The 21,397-nt window shown below is 34.1% G+C and overlaps 1 protein-coding gene across 1 annotated transcript in view; it reads right to left on the bottom strand.

Moving 5' to 3' along the window:
• LOC149425787 (lachesin-like) overlaps positions 1-21,397 on the bottom strand; it is a 1,060,028-nt gene that overhangs the window by 1,028,176 nt on the left and 10,455 nt on the right. The window lies entirely within an intron of this gene.

Raw genomic sequence — 21,397 nt, 5'->3', positions numbered from 1 at the left:
CCTAAAAAATAGATCGTTCAGAGTGTTCATAAGGAACGTGCTATCTTCAATGCGTGAGATTCCAAAAGGCGTGCCGCAAGGAAGTTTACTTGGACCATTTCTCTTCATTCTGTTCACCTACGACATCCCCCGAGACGAGAGATGCAATATGTCTATCTACGCAGATGACGTCGAACTATACGTTTCCTCGCTGAAAGCGAATATGGCCGCTATTTACCTACAGAGGGCGCTCGACGCGCTCGTAGAGTACTACAAAAAATGGCGCCTGAAACTGAACGAGGCGAAAACTGAAGCCATCATGTTCACGAGAAAACGTGTAAATAGAACACCTGACTTTAACATCGAAATGGGAGGACACAGCATTGAATGGAAAGATGAAGTGACATATCTCGGCCTGACCATGGACTCCCGCCTCAACTGGAAATCTCACCAAGCAAAGATGCACACGCGCACGCGACAAGCGATCGGCATGATGAAGCCAATTTTCAATAGACGGAGTCCGCTACTTCCCAAAACCAAACTCCTCGTCTACTACTCGCTCATTCGTCCGGTACTCTCTTATGCGATTCCCGTATGGAGCAGCATCTCACACACAGACCACAAGAATCTACAGACACTTCAAAATCTCTGCATTAAAATCACATACAACACGAGACTCAGAACAAACTTGAAGAGATTACACGAACGAGAACAAATTCCAACTCTTTACGAATTCACACACAGACTGACTGAACGCTTTTACAAATCACTCACACTTAGTAAAAATCCACTAATACGAGACATAGGACAATACAATGCTCCGAGCGACCTGACATTCAGATACACACATAGACTACCTAAACACATCCTCATGGACCATGACCACATATGGTACATACCAGAATTAGACGCGGACGAATAGCGAGCAGTAGGTATTTCCTAAACTCCCGACTTTCTTCCTCAATATATAATGTTTATATATCTATTTATATATTTATATAATATTTTATAATTTGTATGTATATGTATGTTTATTTTCTATCTTCCCATAAGTATATATTAACATAAAAACAGACACACACACACACATCTCAAAAATGCAGGACATCATATACCGATGTTACTGAAGGCCGCAAACGTTTCAAGTTGACGTTCGGCCGCTCCTTCCTGGGTAAGGTTTTCTGCGATTTTCCTTACTCCCAACGGCAAATGCGGAAGGATTCCAACAATAGGTCGCAGCTGAAATTTCCTCCCCCGATCCTAACACAACACAAGCAGACACGTATGTAGTATATGGCCGCTGTAGGTCGCCGCTGGTGCTGATGCTGGATGATAATACATGCAATTTTAGTAGGGTTTTTAGGTAACAAATTTTTTCCCTACCGAGAAAATATAAGGCCTCTAAGTCTATAAAAGCCAGGTAACATTTAAATAAACCTATATGAGGTAAAAATTGTGAGGCGCATATGACGCCGTTCTATTTGTATAAAGAACATTAACTTTAAATTCAGTAAATTTAAATGATTCACCACTTCATGGAATATAAGAATCTAGAAAATGAAAAAAAAAAAAAAACCTCACATAACACATTTGCCCTGATGATGGACACTGCAATGCTGTCCGAAACGTTGGCTAAAGAAGGAGTTAGCGCAACACGGCATAACAACCCAAAAACAAATAACAAAAAAGGTTCTATTTGCAATTGGTATGAAACTGAGAAATTGAGTTTCATGTTTGAATCCCGAATAAAATACTAAGGCCTAATTGATTCGCATATGTGACAGTCATCAAATGACCATTCAGCGCCATTTTGTTTTTTGACCGTTGAATGGTTCGCGTAAAATGCCGATTCTAAGTCCATTTTAGCTTTTAAACAAATTGTGATCAGCAGAAGTGGACGACTATCATGCTGTTATGCTTGTCAGCTTATTACAATTTGATCAATATAAATAAATAAAAAAAGTTTTTACGTAGTTCTTAAATAACAAATGAACACTAGTTGTTAAAAAATAAATTATTTTAAGTATAATTTTTTTGAACAATAATATATATGTATATGAAGTTGGACATATTTTAGACAGGATTTTAAAGAGAAAAACATTCTAAGTAAGTTATTGAGAAAAAATCAGATCAGATAAAACCTATTTTTCCCAAACCTCACGAATGATTGTTGTAATCCGGGTCAATAATATAGAATGATGTTAAAATACAAAATAAATATAAACTAAAAAACGAAATAAATTTCTAAAAGAAAAGATTAAAATATTTATTCTAATAAAAATATTCGTGAATCTATGGGTCCCACAGACCCTAACAGGCATTACGTGTGGTATATTTTAACAGGTATGCGGAGGGCTAATAATTTAAAATAAAATAGTACATAGATTAAAAGTAAATGAAATATTTTTTAAGTTCACCAGCTGAACTAGCAGAATCTTTTATTACCTTTATTGTATATCACTAGTTCCATAAATTAAACCCAACAACAGAAGAAAAATTAAAAAATTAATATTTATTTATTTATTTGCAAAAACAGTACAAAAACCAATACATTCCAAAAGCGGTAAACAAATTATTGAAGAAAATTTTGTACATAAGTATACATTTAAAACATATGCAAAAGCGTTAAACAATATATGGAAAAAAAATTATACATAAAGTATACAGTTAAAACAAATACAATATTTCGCGCTTAAAGCCGTTGTAGGACATATGGAAAATATCCAAGTTAGCTGGAAGGGAGTTAATTAACCTAGTGAGTCTTCCCAGGGGCATCACCATTGGTAAGTTAGTTCTGGACCTGGGAAGAATTAAAAGCCTGTGTTGGCGGCCTCTCGTGAAATTATCCGGGACATAAAGTCCTATTTTTGACAGAATGTCTGGAATTGATACTAAACCATTCAGAAGCTTGTAAGCCATCAACAATAATGCGACGTCCCGTCTGGAACTAAGGCTGCAGTATATATGTTCCTTAATAATAATAATAATATTTGGCTAATTTATATAGCGCCGTTTTCGTGAGAAATCACCTCAAGGGCGCTGTACAAATATATTTCTTAAATAGTTAATACTAGAACTACTGACTTATCTCTAAGACTTATATCTAGTGACTTACGACTAAGGCCTATAACTACTATCTTAACGACATATATACGAGTATTTAAATATTAAATTAACCAAATCAAAGATCTAGGAGTTATTTACGACAGCAAACTAACTTTTCACCAACACATCGATGATTTAATAAGCAGAGGATACAAGCTTCTCGGCTTCGTAATTAGAAACTCATATCCGTTTCGTAACACAAAAACACTGACGTTATTATATAACACACTAGTCCTAAGTGTACTTGAATCAAACTCGATCATCTGGGCTCCACATGAATTAACATACACTTTACGCATTGAAAGAGTCCATAAAATTTTTTTAAGGTTTTTATTCTCGTGGCTCTATGGACGTTACCCTTGGCTTTACCCATCGATTTATATATTAGGCATGACCAATTACCACTCCCTAGAGACACGTAGAGGTATTGCTTTGCTTAAATATTTTTTCCAACTAATAAACGGTCACTTATCTAATAATGAGATACTAGGACAATTAATTTTTTTTGTACCAGAGTCTCACTCTCGAGGACGTCATCACAATCTTCTATATAGTAGAGCAAGCCGCACTAATTTATTAATGAACTCACCTGTGGGTAGAGCTACGTGCTTTTTGAATGCGGTAGATAAAAAATTAGATTTATTTTTTGTGTCCTATAGCGCATTTGCGAGATTTTTGGCATTGCATATACACTGCATAAATGGTACAATTATAACGTCTTAGGCTTTATTACCTGTAATTGTTATAAATAAATGTACAAATTATATATAAATAAATAAATAAATAAATTTAGCAACTTACGACTAAAATTAATATTAACAATTTAATCTTACTAACGCCAGAAGAAGAAGGAAGTTCCGTTATATTAGGGTGTTTTTATTGTTACATAGCTGGATATATATGTTAAATGAATGAAATTAATTATTAAAATCAATCGTCAATCTTAAACGCATTTAGATGATTCATCTGCCAACAATTAAACCGATTGACTTGTTATGTTCCCGCTGATATTGTCCATTGTCCATTTATAGGCAAGTCAATAGAAAAATTGAATGTACGGAATCGCTAGATAATGTAACAATTACAGTACCTATAAAAAAAAAGAAAAAAAAAGAAATATTTGGATAGAATGACGGATTTATGGAAATGAGTGTCTGAAAAAGTGAGTTTTTAGTTTGGATCTAAATTCTGTTGGGCTGGTTATACATCTCAATTCCATAGGAAGTTTATTCCAAGCCTTAGGGCCGGATACTCCGAATGCACGATCACCAAACTTAGTGTTCGGATTTCGCTTAGGCTCTTTCAACCTTCCAATTGCAGATGATGTCGCTGATCTAAGACTTGACTGCCTTAGACCAGTATTTTCCGGAATGCATAGCTCAGTAATATACGGTGGCGCCATTTCGTTGACAGCTTTAAACACCATCCAGCATAGCTTGTACTGGATCCTTTCAGGACACTTCAGCCAGTGAAGATTTCGGAGGTGCTCCGAAATGTGCGAAAACTTGGGTACCCCGGTGATAAGCCTTGCTGCGGCGTTGAACGATGATTGTAGTTTATCAGTTTCGCATTTAGGAAGATTTGCATAAATGCCGTTGCAATAGTCAAGACGTGATACTATATATGAGTTCACAAGTAATTTAGTTGCCTCTGTTGAAAGGTTTCTACGAACTGACTTAAGTTGTCTAAGGTAAAAGAACCCCGTGCTAACGGTCTTATTTACCTGACTTTTTAAAGAAAGGTCTGAATCCAGACTTGGGTGTGATAAATATATATTACTTATTATTTATTTATTTCACGCCTATTAAGGCTTTTACATACATAAATATAAATAATATTTACGAAATTATACACGAAAATAGTTCAGGAAACGACTATTTAAAACAATTGCAGAGAAATAAATATAAAGTCAAAATATCACTGAACTTGATCTACACAGCATGTAGGCACAAAACATAAAAAATCCATTTTTTTTTTCTGTTTCAGTTGACAAAATTATTATGTGTTAGTGAAATTAAATACCTTTATTAAAATATTCCACTACTTGATGAAAAAAAAACTTCAATAGGTTATGCTTATATATTGAAATTGATGTACTAAATATATCAACAGCATCGTAGTATTTTTGTTGTTTGTTTTTGGGGTGTTATGCCGTGTTGCGCTAACTCCTTCTTTAGCCGACGTTTCGGACAGCGTTGCAGTGTCCATCATCAGGGCAGATCCGGTAGATCCGAAGATGTGTGTCGGCTAAAGAAGGAGTTAGCGCAACACGGCATAACACCCCAAAAACAAACAACAAAAATGCTTTTGGCCGTGAGAATCTAAAAACTTACCTAACATCGTAGTATTTGTTTCCTAGCTGTTGAATCCGTCGCATAGGAGTGTGATATTGGGACGTTGATATAGAATTGCTACAATAATATGGTAACCGACCTGCTTGGAGTATGAAAAGGGATTACATATAATAAATCAGGGGTATAAAACAATGAATTAATGATTTTATACAAACAGGTTAAATCGGAAATGATTCTACGATCAGATCATTTTATTAAATTTAATGTAGACTCAAACATACTTACACTTAACATATCAAAGACAAAATTCACAACATACAGTATAATTAGCACGGGACAGCCAAAAAACTACACAAACACCATAAAAATACACGAATGTTTAAACACCAACATCTGCGATTGCCCTCCTCTAAAAAAAACAGAACAAATAAAGTATCTAGAAAATGTAATTGACCATAACCTTAGATGAATACCTCACATCAAACAAATCACAAATAAACTTCTCAAAACAATACACATTTTCCTAAACATAAGAAACATATATAAAATAAAACAATTGAAAACAATATATTTTGCACTTTGCCAATCAATAATAGAATATGAAATTATTGCTTGGGGAGGAGCAACAAACTCGGCTATCAATTACATAGAAACCGCACAGAAAACGATCTTAAAGGTAGTACTAAAAAAACATAGACTGACTGATACAGACCAAATATTCAACAGCTGTGACGTACTAGATATACACCAATTATACATTAAAACACTACTAAACTACATTTTTGACAAAAAAAAAATTCAACATACACAAAATAGCACTAACAGACCAGTTAGACAAACGTACAAAGAAAACATAAAAACTCCGACAGTAAATTCAAGCTTTGGACAAAGACACTACCAATACCATGCAATAAAAGCTTTCAACAGTTTAAACCTTGAAATTAAAATTGAGGAAAGTAAAAATAAATTCACACACAAAATTACAAAATGGATAAAAGAACAAAAAAGACAATATTACCAAAATTTCATAGCATAAAATAAAAATAAAACCTACACGTAACACACAAAACCAATATAAACACACATCACTCACAAACACACAAGATTATTTTCAATGTACTATTTTTTTCAATTTTAAATATATTATGTATTTTTAATTTTAAATGTATAATTTTTCTCATGAAATGTATTATGTAGTTTATATTTTCATATTATAAAATGAAGGCCTTAGCACGGGCAAGCCACCCAGTGAGGCCTACATTACTGGAAAACTTGAATTGTAAAAAATATTGTACCTAATAAAAAAATTAAAAAAATGAACAAAGTACGTTATGTTGTTAAGTAAAAATAGAACCAACATAAATCAGTCCTTTAGGTTGAATTCCTTTATCATCACTTTATTTACTGCCAACGTGTCAATTAATAATCAGCGTAGCGTATGAAATATAATTTAGGATTTCAGATATAGGTGGTGGTAGTAGGAGATTTTCAAACATTGTTGGGTTATTCGTAACCTGGGAATGTTTGTCTTTCTAAAAAAAATATATATATATATATTATCCGAAATATTTCCAGGTTCTATCACACGAGTAAACAAGTGTGATAGAACCGGGTCATTTACCACTGGAAACGATGAGAGGATATGATTAAAAGAGCAGGAACCGTTAGAAAACTTTTGGATTCATTTGTTTTCTAGACAAAACGACCATTTATCACAGAAAAGGGTAATAAGTCTAACTAACTGACGCCCACTGTGATCTCCCACAGTAGATACTTTAGTCCAGTACAATTAGCGATTCGCGATCATAAATATTCCGGCAGTCCCAATTTTTCATATGTTTTATAAACTGGTCTGATGTAAAATCCAAGTTTCCGACCTTGGTGCATCTGTGTTCGCGCCGCCATTTAAAAAAAAAACCGACCGAAATCGTTTTTCCCAAATATATCATTTCCAATGCTAATTTCGGCAAAAGTATTTTTGTTGTTTGTTTTTGGGGTGTTATGCCGTGTTGCGCTAACTCCTTCTTTAGCCGACGTTTCGGACAGCGTCACATCTTCGGATCTACCGAATCTGCCCTGATGATGGACACTGCAACGCTGTCGCTGTTGGGTCATCATATTCCTCGTCATCGTCATCAACTTCATCAGGCTTCTACAGCATTTTCGCAGGAGTTGCCATTGCAATGAATGCAGAGTAGGGAGTATTTCAAACCCGACTTTCTGCAGGTACACTTTCCAACGCAACTTTTTTTTAAATTGACGTGATACAAAATTCAGCGAAGCCTGAGGTGCAGCTTCCCTCAATATTAATGCTGGAGTTAGTAACCCAACAACATCCCTTTTCCACCCCCATTCAGTTGGATCTTTATTGTGACCAAGCCAAGTCTGCACTTGCAAGTATGTTCTTGAAGCGTGTTGATGTACTGCATCTTTGGTGGGTGGTAGTCTGGATAAATTGAATTTGTTCTTTTTTACTCCTTTGACAATACTGATGTATGTACCTTAAATTTTCCAAATTTGATTTCTCATTGCCGCCGTACAAAAGTAATAATATTTGTTCGGCAGCCAAAGTGATTGTTTCTGGCTTTGCTTTTGGATCTTGAAATACACGAACAAGTTTATTCACTGAGTGGTTCTTGAGAAGAATATTACAAAATTTGTGTTTGCCTTGACCGAATGGAGCTCAAGTTGTATCAACCTCTAATGGCATGAAGGAATAAAATGTTTCCAACTATTTCAATGTGTTTAAAACATTTTTTCGAGTACAACGCGTTAGGTGATTTACCTTTACAAACTTTTTGGTAATATACGTTGGGAAGTGAGAGAGCAGGCGCACCAGCAGGTCAATATCCTGACCAACGATTATGCGATTACGCGATTATGCAACAACTGAATCATGTTGAGATGACAAGTTTGCTGTGGTTACTTTAAAAACGTCAGCATACTCTTCAGCTTGTACTGTCGTTATGTGGGATCGTGAAAATGAGGTTCTGAGTAGCGAAATAAAACGAGACTTGTTCTTCTCATTTTCCAGAAACTTTTCCTGTGGCACTAGTGGGTGCATGCTTTCAAAAAACAAAACTTCAGCAGAAGTTGTAACTCTGGCACGCCGTGCTCTTTCCACCCCTTTAGTGCTTTTATTTTCAATAGAATCTGGGTATCCATCTAAGACCACTACTGCATGGATCCGTAGTGATTTTGTACACATCTGACATATTCCTGGAAAATCACTGTAAAGGTTGAGCACGACCCCATACAACTTTGTGCAGTAAATATCCTTCATCAATTACGTGTATTTTACTGCTTCTAAGTTCTGTATTATTTGGTAGAAGGTTGAATGATGAGTAAATTATAGACTTTGTTCCCTTTCGCATGCCTCCCTCTGAGAAAAAAGACAACGGGACAGGAGAGATTTCATATTGGAAATATTCTTTGTTCACTTTCAGACCTTTTGGCAATACACATACGATGGAATAGCATTAATGGATTTATTGCCATAGTCACACTCTGATTTTTGACACTGCTGGTCACCGCCGTAAGATAAACTTTTTAAGTTTAGGTTTCCAAAGTTCTGGTTGATAACTTTAGACATACCAAATATCCCCATCTTTTCAGCCATGTGACAAGTGGCTTTGCTATCCCCGATCGTGCCACTGCTAATAATCACGTTTGTTTTAGCAAATGGTTCATGGCAACAAACCAATCAATCGAGAGTTTGAATGTCTTGATCATCCCTCTTAATTATTGTAGGCCCAATCTCTACATGTTGCTTTGACGTTCCTGATTCAATCCAACAGAATGACTCGATACCCTCACAAAAAGTTATGCAGATAAACGAACCGGAGTAGAAAGGGGAAGATCCCCAACCATACTGATGTGCCCTCTAGTAAATATGTAGATGTATGTATTTAAAAATGCAAACCAAAATCTAATAACGTGATAATAAACTGTGATAGATATTTTGTGCGTACCTACCTAGATTTTTGTATACTTTATATCGGTAAAAAAAACTATATAAAAATTAAAATTGCACATCTTTTTGGAAATTTTATGTCCTACATTATTGAAATCAATAAAATGTTCATGAAACTCCACTGAAAACGAGGTATTTACGAAAAATCAAACTAGTCGCGCAAAAAAAAATGTTTTTTCAAAAATATACGCACCTTTACGACTTTTTACCTCGGTACCTATTAGAGATAGAAGAAAAAAAAATTGAAAAGTTGTAGGTGATTTTATTTTCTATCATACTTTTTAAGCTACTACAGCCTAAATTTGTATTGGAATTGAGATATTCGGGAAAAACTAGATTTTGGCGCGATTTCGGCCGGTTTTTTCAAAATGGCGGCGTGAGCACAGGTGCGCCAAAGTCTAAATCTCAGATTTTACATCAGGGGATCAGTTTATAAAACATATAAAAAAAATTGGCGCAAATTGTACTGGCCTACTTACTACAACTAGAGTAATGAATATACATAAGTTGAATTATATAACTGTGAATTTAAAATGCGGCGTAAGGTTAGTGAATGAAGAAAAGATGTCGGCTGGCGGTTGTAGAAATTTAATGATATTTCACTGTCTTTTTATGCATTACTTACTCAATAACAAACGTTGATTTTCAGAATAAAAAAAATATTGCTTGTGTTTTCCGCATAAATAATAAACCGTTCTAGCTAAATCACAATGAAAGAAAAAAAACTAACTACACATCACGCCATTTCCCCGAAGCGGTAGTCGGGGAAGACAGAATACAACATTGATTGGAATAAAAATTGCTTTTTTCACATTCATACTATTACTGTGCACAGGTTCTTATTTTTATAATTTTGTAATTAGGGGAGAGTATGGTATATCGTACCACTTCGCACATAACTCTCAATACTGTATGAACGAAATGGGTTAGAGAATTGGAGTTAGGTTTAAATAAATACTTATTAAATTGGGTACGATATTTATTTAAATCATATTTTACAGGCATCTGGAATGTTTTCAAATTAAACGTTTTATAAAAAATGGTTTTCGGTACGATTTAAAGAACCGGTACGGTTAATCGTACCACCGGTATGGTAAATCGTACCTAGACCATTATTCCAATTTATATCGAAGAAAACATGGACATTTATGTGTCGCAAATGTCTGGGTTACTAGTGCAAGCTTCATGCACCCATTTATGGCAACAAACGCACTGGATCCAGTCTTCTTTGGGTCCTGCCTTTTCAAAATAATTGCCAAAGCATAGATGGCATACGTTTTCTTTATCGTCATCATCAATATCCGTATCCGAATCATTCAAAACGACAATACTGTCAGCATCTTCACTATCACTACTTCTGCAATTGGCTTTCTTTCGTCGAGCACACTTCTTACCGTTAATGGGCTTTTTATCAGTTTTAATAATCTTATTTTTCTTTTTTTCAATATTTAATTTGGGCATTTTGACAGCTGAGCGTCTACCAGCAGTAACTTCTAGTCCTTTTTTATACGGACTTGCTGTTATTTCAGCAGCCTTTTGTGCCATGCGCGTGTTCTTCTTTCCTTGGTTCTTTGGTATTGGAGAAATCTCAAGAATTGATAGTTGAACGATGTCGACGCGTTTGAATTCGTTTGCCCCAATTCAACTTTCTGAACTGAATCTGGTGGTGAAAAGGAAAACTCTGACGAGGTCACTGGTGGACGTGGTCGCAACAAAGGCTCTGACGAGATCTCTGGTGTTTGTTGTACTGAACTCTTTAATTTAAAACTAGAAAATAATTTACTTAAAAAACGACTAACAAATTACGGTAAATCGTACCGGTACGATTTACCAAACTACTCGTGGTACGATTTAACAAACTCTGAGTTTTTATGAAAAAATGACAACAAAACATGTAAACGACAGGTGACAATATGAGTTTGCAATCGTAATTTGCAGAATACAAACATGCTAAGTGAACTTAATTTGAGAAAAAACTAACATACCTACCTTTGAACACGAAATCACCTTACGCAGGAGCCGAAAAAATTAGATGAAAATTGTGAAAAAACAAAAATACTCCACTGCCCGCGCACGCACGATCTTACACTAAATAAAAATGGCGTGACAACTATGACGCTTCTAACGGTTGGCAGAATATAATCAGGATTAAAAAATAGTGACCCGTAGCAAAAATATCGAGGTGGTACGATTTACCGACCGGTACGATGTACCATACTCTCCCCTACCTATTATTACCAGCTCTGTATTGTTTTTGTTGAGTTATGTTTATGTTATACCTATGTTATGTTTATGTTATGTTATGATTATGGTAGGTTTATGTTTATGATATGTTATGTTCATGTTATGTGTATGTTATGTTATGATATGTTTATGTTTTTTTTTATTTATCATGATATATATATATATATATATATATATATCATGATAAATAATATATATATATATATATATATATATAATTATATATGCCAATGAATCGACCAAGATTTCACAGTTTATCCCATATTTTAGTTTCTATAAATTTTGTACATTAAAGCGAACAATCAAAAGGTTTTCGCCAACTTGGCATAATATGCATAAAATTGCTCCAGTGGTTAAGTGGCGCTATTGGAGAGGACCCACCCCTTCCCAGCTGTGTGAGGAAACTGATTGTTTAACCTCATTAGCCGCACACGTCAGGACTCACGATATATATATATATATATATCGCTCGAGTAGTTATCACCTCACATAAGGCCCTTTTAACTAGCTTCTGAAAACTCTTGGAGAAGAGAGGAGAGACAATGACGTGTTCAGGAGTGACGGACGTATGAATCCTCCCACTGCGGTGCAAGGCGATGGGTCGAGAGAGAGTCTAGCTGGAGAGATCTAAAGGTCTTTCTCAACCAGTCTCTCGCGATCCGACCCGCCACGCAGTGGGTGGGCAGATGCATCCGCAGCCAATACCTAGACAAACCTCACCCCACGAACTCGGGCACTTCTGTTAAGTCACAAAATCTAGCATACAACTTGAGGTGACCTATAGCAGGGGTGTTGGTTGTCTAATAAATGTTCCCGAGGTGGCGGTACCTAAACCCGCATCCGGAATAAAATAATGTGTTCTGGTCATACGGTTAATATTGCCGGATTATAAAAAATTAACTTTGAAAATAATACATATTTTTTAATTCGAAAACACGGCGAGCAAGTAAGCGTCACCCGTGCCCGGGATCTATAAACCATAGTGGGAAAATGCCAGCAGGAAATGTTGTGAAGTGGATGTTATTCATGAAAGAGTATCGATTATACCTCCCCTCTCTCTTTAGCAATAGTCCAGTATTATTATATATACGATTTAACAAGACAGAAAAGTTTTGCACTTTGGGTAGTGTAAGAAAGTGTGTCCACAGCAAACCGTTTCTGTCAAGATACCCACTTGCAATAAGAGAATAACATATCATAGGTATTGAATCTAACATTTTTCGTAGAGAAAACATAAGAGAGTATAAGAACTTCAATTGAGAAAAATTTTCAAATCCTTTCAAAAAACTCTAACACCGTTACCACTAAACGTGTTTTAAATTTTGCATAACTGATAACAATTTTACCCTAGAAATGGTTGTTTAATAGTTTTATAAAATTTATAATAGTAATGTCCCTATAATTCATTTATAATTAAGATTTAAAAAAAAATGAGTATTGTTAATTTATTAAGAATCTTTTGAAATTATTTGTGACTCGGTTAAAAACGGGATTGCGGGCCGTTTCCTAATAAACTTTCAGTAAATTCCTAATATATCGGAACACGTGTTCATGCACCTGTATTTGCCTTGTTAATATTAAACGTTTATCACGAAACCTATTTATGCGTTAAGGGCCTGCAATTGCATTATTAACCGGATTATAAATGATTTTAAGAGATATATAAGCAATACTCATTTTTCTCTTTGGCACAAACATGATGAAAAAAGTTAACCTCGTTTATATTATATTCTAGAGTAAACAGATGAGAGTATAGGAGCTACTTATTGATATAACGTTTTCGGATCCAAGATAAAAATTTCAATTTATCAACCTTTTAACCTCTTCAAATCCCTTTATTTGTAGCAAAAAGCAGTTTAAGAGTGAGGAGGACCCCTGTAGTCAGTGGTATAGAGCCGAGCTGCATTATCCGCTGCTGGTCTTAGGAAGATATCAGTTACTGTCAGTTTTCCTATTTGTTGCTGTCCGAGGCGTTTTCCCGCTCTGGTCCAATGATTTATCCTCTGGCTGAAATATTTTTCGAAGATGCTGCCGTGAGTCGTTCATAAATAGAGTCTTTCAAAAACGCTTTAACGAGATATTAGGTACTCGTCTTAATCTAGGGCAGGGGTGCTCAAACTTGAACTGCTGGCGATCTACCTCAATATTATTAGATTCCGATCGATCGACTCTGACAGGCTGCAAGTATGTGTGATGCAGGATTGTCGTCTATGTAGGTAGGGTGTATCGTGGCACAGGTATAAGTGTATATATAGGGACGTTGCACAATTGCATGGCCACGAATCCACATAGAATTTGGAGGAACGATAGAAATTAGTTCGCAATATGCATTTTTTTAGTCAAGGTAGGTGGAGGTCTGCACTAAAAAGTCAATAAAAAAACTTATAATTATTCAAAATTGCAAGTTTATTGGTTCTTACAAAAAACAAACGAGTTCTAGTTTCTTGAACTAAATAATGACTTTGGATGTTGAAGCGTGGCACTGCATGTCCTCAGCATACTTTTCATACAATGGTACGTAATTACCGAGTGCTAATCGCAAGCACGATGACGTATGTTCGTCAGTTAGTCGACTGCGATATTTTGACATAATTATCTTCATATCAGAAAATGCAGACTCGCACAAGTAAGTTGACCCAAACATTGCCGTCAACTGAAGGGCGATTTACCTTAGATTCGGATATTTATCTTCAGATTTTAAATACCAGAATTTTGTGTCAGATTCTGTGGCTATGAGATGTATATCTGATATTATCTGCAATGTTCCAGAACTCTCCGTTCAGTAACTCAGTCCGCTACAAGCTACAAATAAATAATAAAACAGAAGGCATGAAAAATGGGAAAATTTTCTCGAGATCGACTCAAAAAACACTCGCGATCGACCGTTTGAGCACCCCTGATCTAGGGTTATGGATTCAACGCATCATACAAGTATCTTAATGTTGCGTTAGAATCATTAATGAGCACAATATCAATCTTAAATTTAAAATATTTCCTCAAATACATTATTCGGTGTCTGGTCTATATTGGCTAATTTTATTATCACATATGCAGTAATCTTATAGTGTAAGTAAAATAAGTCTAATATACCTTTATAAATGTATCTGGATCAATAAACATATTCGTACTAAAAATTTGTCTAATATACCTTCATAAATGTATCTGGTATGTTATGGGATGTGATAAATGCCTATGCATTATAAACATATTCTTACAAAAAAATTAGTCCAATATACCTTTATAAATGAATGTGGATTAAGGGTACGTGATAAATATCTAGGCATTGTTAACGTATTCGTACTAAAAAACGTGGTGAAATTATTCAATTGATAAATAAACGTGTTTGTGAAAACCTTACTAATTGAAATATAAAACAGAAATTGTCTATTTAAAAAAAAAATAATTGAATTTCTATTTCGTTTTCTTGATTAAATGATGAAATCTTGGTAGTGAGAATTAACTTATTTCCCGACAATTAATCAAAATGAAAGTCGGCAGATATATTCATTGTTGGTGACAATATATTCTATCAACTCTTGGTAGCACTCATGTACGCACGTATTTCCCTGAAATGGGATGGCATCATACAAATTTACTGCAGTTAATAATTATTAAAAAAAGATTACCTAATGGTAAAAAAAACTTGGATCTTAAGTAGTTACATACGCTAATAATTATCTTTTATAAAAAAACGTGTTTATTTGGTACTGCACATTTCATTTGTACGTACCGGCTCCAATTACAGACACATACCTACTAAAAAATAAGTACATTTGTACGATGTAAGAGTATAGTGTATAGAAGTACGTTCCAGACTGAAAATTCGTGAAGTTCTAGCACAGATGATGTATAAATAATATAGACAGGAAAAACAGAGAAAGGGAGTGTAATATAAAATTCATAGTTTGTACAATCTTCACGTTCAATCGGCGTGAGCATTTGTCCTTTGTCGAAAGAGAACAACTTCTCACTGGGAATTCTGTTTGTAAATTAAAGACCTGTCGTTTACCATCACTAGGATAATAGTATGTATTTGTACACAATGAGTGCTACTTTTTATTCTTTGGTTACCGACGAGCAATCCTTTTCAGAAGAAACGAATACAATTCCCGAAATGACGACTATCCAGATGCGTCTTATGTCCATTAATCAGGCTGGATTAATTAAAAAAATGTCAGTGAATACAAACGTTATGAATTCGAAGACATAAAATGTTAATAATACATATATTTTTAAATTCTTATAGGATGTTTGTTTTTCATTTGACTGTCCCAAATTTGAAAAAAATATTTTTTGGACTAAAACACGTTTATAACACACCTTACTTTCATAGCTAATTAACGTTTGTATACCTTACGAGTAGGCATATTCTTATTTTTGTACAACAGATTTTTATACCTACAATTAATTATTGTATGCATTTACTATTTACTTGCTGTTATAATATGTCAAATGGATATGGTTATATGTATTTTTTACTGTTACTATTGTAAATTTACAATCTTCCGAATATTTTTTTGTTATGAATTATGTATGTAAAAGCCCAATTGGCGTATAAACAAATAAAATAAATAAATAATCATCCTGAACTCTTTTTCATGTTTTGCATCTTTTACATATTTTAAAATATTTAGTACATTATTACACATTTTTCAAGCATGACTTTTGGTAGTAGCCAACGATTAGATTTTTGAGTAGAGACAAATAACATTTGGAAAATCTAAATGTTTGTCTTACCGACTCGAGTTACTGCAATATATATATTTTTGTAAAAAATAAACAGCTAATATTATAATACAAATAAAGTATACCTATACTTCATAATATTAAATGGTTTATTATAGTTAAGCCAAAAAAAGAATCATTGTTGCATTGATGTGAATTTTATTGTGTCTTAAAATGAATATTAGGTACGGCGAGGTGGAAGAGAATTGGATAGGAGATGCTCCCGATACATTCCATATTTCATTAATTTACTATCGTACCTACGCGTTACTTCTATCCGATTATTTTTAAGTTTATTGCTGGATAAACTCATCAAAGTGAAAGTTTAACACGCCTTTAAAAAATTGTATAAAATCATGAAAAGTGAAGAAGCAAAACCTAGATTAAATTGTTTACGTAGGTAAGGATTAAATGTTTGTTTTTTTCATCGCTTTTAGTGATTTTTCATCATAAGGTGTCGTCGTACATTACACACGAACGCGGGGATTGGGAGTTTTTTATCTAATTTTGATAATACACTCCACATGATAAATAAATAAATTGGTTTTCGATAAAATATGATTTTGTATTAAATTACTAAGTTCTGATGAGTCCAGGCCAGTAATCGGAATTTTAAATAAAAGATTTGATATAAAATTATGTGTCGTGTTTGAAGAGAGTCAGAGGTGTGAAATGTAATGAATTCGGTATAATTTGAAAAGAGAAAAATGTTAAAACAATAATTCTTCATCTACCGTATATTCAAGCTTCGGTACAGAGCCAAAGATGTTAGTGAAACTGAAAGAGGTTACAAACTGTCATACTTTGAGAATTGACAACTCATCCTACATGACGAAGACAGCCTTAAGTATCATTAATTATTATCAACATGTGCCTAATTATATAACAGTTGTAATAAAATACGTGGAAAAAGAACTACAATATAAATGGTAATCAATAGGCGGAGAAGAAGAACATAGGAATCGTATAACAAAGATCCACTTATATAATATCTAACAAGATGGTTTCTGCCTTCTCAAACACTTTCGGAGTATCCCCTTAACATAATTCGAAGTTTATGCGCCAGTAAACTGCAATATAATGTCATCACACACAATATATTCACTTCGAGGAAGTCTTCGGGATATTAAAGTCTTATAAACATTGTTTTTTTTTTTTTTTTTTACAGTATTACCGCACAAGAGTCCCAACTGCTCCCGTCTGGAGCCAGTGAGACTATGGCATCCCCAATTGGGGTATGATGTGAGGCTGAGGGTATTGGGGAGGGGAGGGAGATGGAGAAGAGGAAGGTGGGGAAGTACCTAGCTATTCAGATCTGGTCACCAAACACGGCTAAAGCCATTTCAAGCAACGTTTCAATTCTGAATGGTGGTCTTACACCAGGGCGATACTGAGAGTATCTTCCACTCTGGAACGTGCCGCAAATATACTATATATTATTTTAAATTAATTAATTGTGAAATAACACAAATTAATCAAATAAAATTTATTTGCGCACGCCGGGTTCGAACCCGCGACCTTCGGATCTGTAGTCAAAAGCGTATACCCCTAGACCACGCCGGCCGTCAAATTAAATTATCATACGTAGCATTGCACAATGAGCTTTTAAGAATCGTACAAGATTAACATTTCAGACCGCATAGTTATCTTTAATAGCATTCTATTAAAGATAACTATAAATACCAACTGTAAACGCACTATCGAAATTCCCTAATAACCTTATTAGGTATGTCTGCGACAAACTTGAAGCGGAAAGCAATGTATAGCAGTGAGTAGTAATCTTGATTATTCGACTATTTTTTTTTTGTTTAATGCCGGTAACCCGGGCGTTTATTGACATCAATATTTGCTTACAAATTATGTGCGCTACCCGACTCACTAGACAATATCTGTTCTGAGCCGGGTAGCAGATTAGCAGGGTAGCAGAGGTATTAGATTCAATGTCGTTATATTAGCTATTGACGAACAACTCGGTAGGTCAAAAATCACTTTAGTAGACACTATTCGTATCATATTAAATGTTTCAAAGATATGTTCACAAAAAAACTTAATCATTTAATCTATTACCTTTATCATAAAGCAAATTTTTGCAAATGTATTTATTATGATTCTTTTCATATAACCCTAGACACGTAATGTGAAAATTTGCAGACAATAAATTCTAAAATAAAATTTTGAAATTGCATCAAAAGTAAGATTTCTCCTCCTACTTCCTCTTCCCCTTTTGTTCTACAGCCAATACTTCCCCTGCGCTTAGTTTGGTATAAAGCCAATTTTTTGGACTTTGTGCTAAATAAAACCAAGTAAAGTAATTGCTGTATCACAATAAAATAAACGTCGCCATATTAAAGTTGGGCGCTGTTATTGGATCAATACCTTAAAAGCCTTCGGGAAAACAATAAATACATAGAAGGTGTAGCCCCCAGATGTGGCTGTGTGCATTCGTTTTCTTTGTGCGCTAAATTACAAAAGTTGTAAACACATCTCTTGGGGATATTTTAAACGACCGTTAAAGCTTTATGGCATCTGTAACGATTTATTTAACAAAGGGCCCTGAATGTTTACGGCTGATAGGTAACTGTACTAGATACTCATTCATGGAAAATTAAATATATAAATTACTATTTACTATAGTTTGTAAAGCGTAAGTAATGATTTAAAGATACAAACAGGACCAAGCATTTAAACATTTTATAATACAGTGTGAAAAGTCAATAATTGTACAAGCTTCTGCACACTCTAAGTTAGTGTCTATCATTATCAAGTCAGGGTTTTGTGAAATAATGTTGATGTTAATTTGAACAAATCACTAGAGCGTTGTTTTTTAAACAAACAAAATGTGATTTTTTATAACATAATAAATAACAGAACAAAATGCTTTTTTAATAATTTTCGGAACGTGCATCTCGATGTTTTTTCTATTGAGAGCGTTTGATTTAATTACCGTTTCGGCCCTAAAAATGCACATAAAAACAAAAGTTTTCAAGAGAAATATATTAAAAATCGGTATAAATTCAGAATGCGGAGGGCTTAACTCATTAATGTATTGCAGAGGCTTTAATTATGTAATTTCAATGCGATTTCTGACATGGTATTCTTGATCGATTTTTCTTATCTGCTATCTAATTGAGTGTATGAATCATGACATTTTCTAGTCAGCTGATTTACTCCTACTATTAAAATTGCGGTACCTACTTCATTTACCATTTTTTTTCATGATGAAAAACTTTTTTTTTTTTAAAGAAAGACAAACATTCCCGGTTTACGAATAACCAGACAATATTTGAAAATCTCCTACTACCACCACAGTAAGCTGAAAATATTGCTTGTGTTGTGATGTAGGACTTAGCCAGCCGAGGAATTGAACACACTACGCCTGGGTGGGACCCAAACGCGATTTCAACTCGGCCACCGACCGGTCAATATTGATAAGCGAATTGACAGTCCGTTCAAATATATTTAAGTGCATTATACTCGTACACAGGTTCATATTCTATTACATTGTTAGCAATTTTTTATTACAATATCCAAATCATGAAAGCTGTTTGATGTTCGATTGTGATTCTCAATCAAATTAACGATTCTCAATAAAACGTATTCAATTAGTTCTGTTTGATGTCCGTGTGTGATTCATTTCTCCTGCCTTAATGCACCATGCAAACGGAGTAAATCACAACATAGCGGTGACTCGCCAGAAACTGGGCTCCCGGGCAACTGAAAGAGAGTTTACTTAGGGCGTGAAGCTCTTGAGCGACTGAAAGCGCGTTTACTTAGGGCGTGAAGGGGCGCATCCATCTCCCTAGACGTTCAGCTCCGCACGGAACCCATAACCACTGGATTCTACCAGTGTTCAGTTTAAGCGTTTAGCAGTTGCTTCCCCATCAGTCAGTGTGTAGCTACTTTTTCAATTTTTATTTTATTTTTACAAAAACAGATTTTACATTGTAGGATTCAAAAAAAGACAATTGGAGTATGTACCTACTTTATTTTCACAATAGTAAAATTAAATTTTGACCTTACAGCGTTCAAATAAAGAAATAATAAAGATCGAACATAATTTTCTGAATAATCCAATTACAGTTTAACATTACAGTGTTCAGAGAAAAAAATGTTTTTTTTACCAAATTTTCACAATAATAAAATTACATTTTTACATTACAGTGTTCAAAGAAAGAAATAATGAAGTCTGAACTTAATTTTCAGAATACAATTACATTTTTACATTACAGTGTTCAGAGATAAAAAAAAATTGAGTTGGCACTTAATTTTCAAAATAATAAAATTACGTTTATTTTTACATTACACTGTTCAACTGTAACTTAACTAACTAAATATTCAGAATAATACAATTACATTTTTTACATTACAGTGTTCAGAAAAAGAATTAATGGAGTTTGAACTTAATTTTCAGAATAATACAATTACTTTTTTTGCATTACAGTGTTCAGAAAAAGAAACAATATTGTTTGTACTTAATTTTCAAAATGATAAAATTATTATTTTTTCATTGCAGTGTTCAAAGAAAGAAATAATGGAGTTTGAACTTAATTACAGTGTTACTTAATTTACAGTGTTCAGAGCTCTGACTACTACAAAATGTCTTACTATTATATATCAACCCATTGATCTAATATCTAGTATCACTTAAACTGGGCGACGCCCAAACATATGGCGCCTGTAGAGGAATATTCTCTAAGAGATGGGCTGTGGCTTCCATAAAACAAAATTCGCCAAAGCGTTTCCTGTTTTTTTAGTGTATTTTGAAGGTGTTTAAAAATTAAAATTTTTCATTAAATAACGGAAATTACTAAATTATACTAGATATAAAAATAAAACCAGATTATTTTAATGTCTTTTTCTTATCCTGACGAGTGAAATATTACAAGTTTACCTTTCTGATATAACAACAAAAGATTATAATTATTTAATTTATGTTGTGTATAACAGACTGTGTCCATTTACTGAACACATAAATACTATGAACAGTAACTAAAATACAATAATTAAATAAAGTTACTTTAATTCAGCATGACATGAATTAAGAAACATTATTTGCATAAAATTCTAAGTCCTCCAT

Source organism: Hesperophylax consimilis, chromosome 2 (genome assembly GCF_061612785.1).
Source record: "Hesperophylax consimilis isolate HC1 chromosome 2, BYU_Hcon_1.0, whole genome shotgun sequence".
NCBI classification, from domain to species: Eukaryota; Metazoa; Arthropoda; class Insecta; order Trichoptera; family Limnephilidae; genus Hesperophylax; species Hesperophylax consimilis.
The sequence above is the reverse complement of the archived record's forward strand: the minus strand, read 5'-3'. Positions and strand labels throughout refer to the sequence as shown.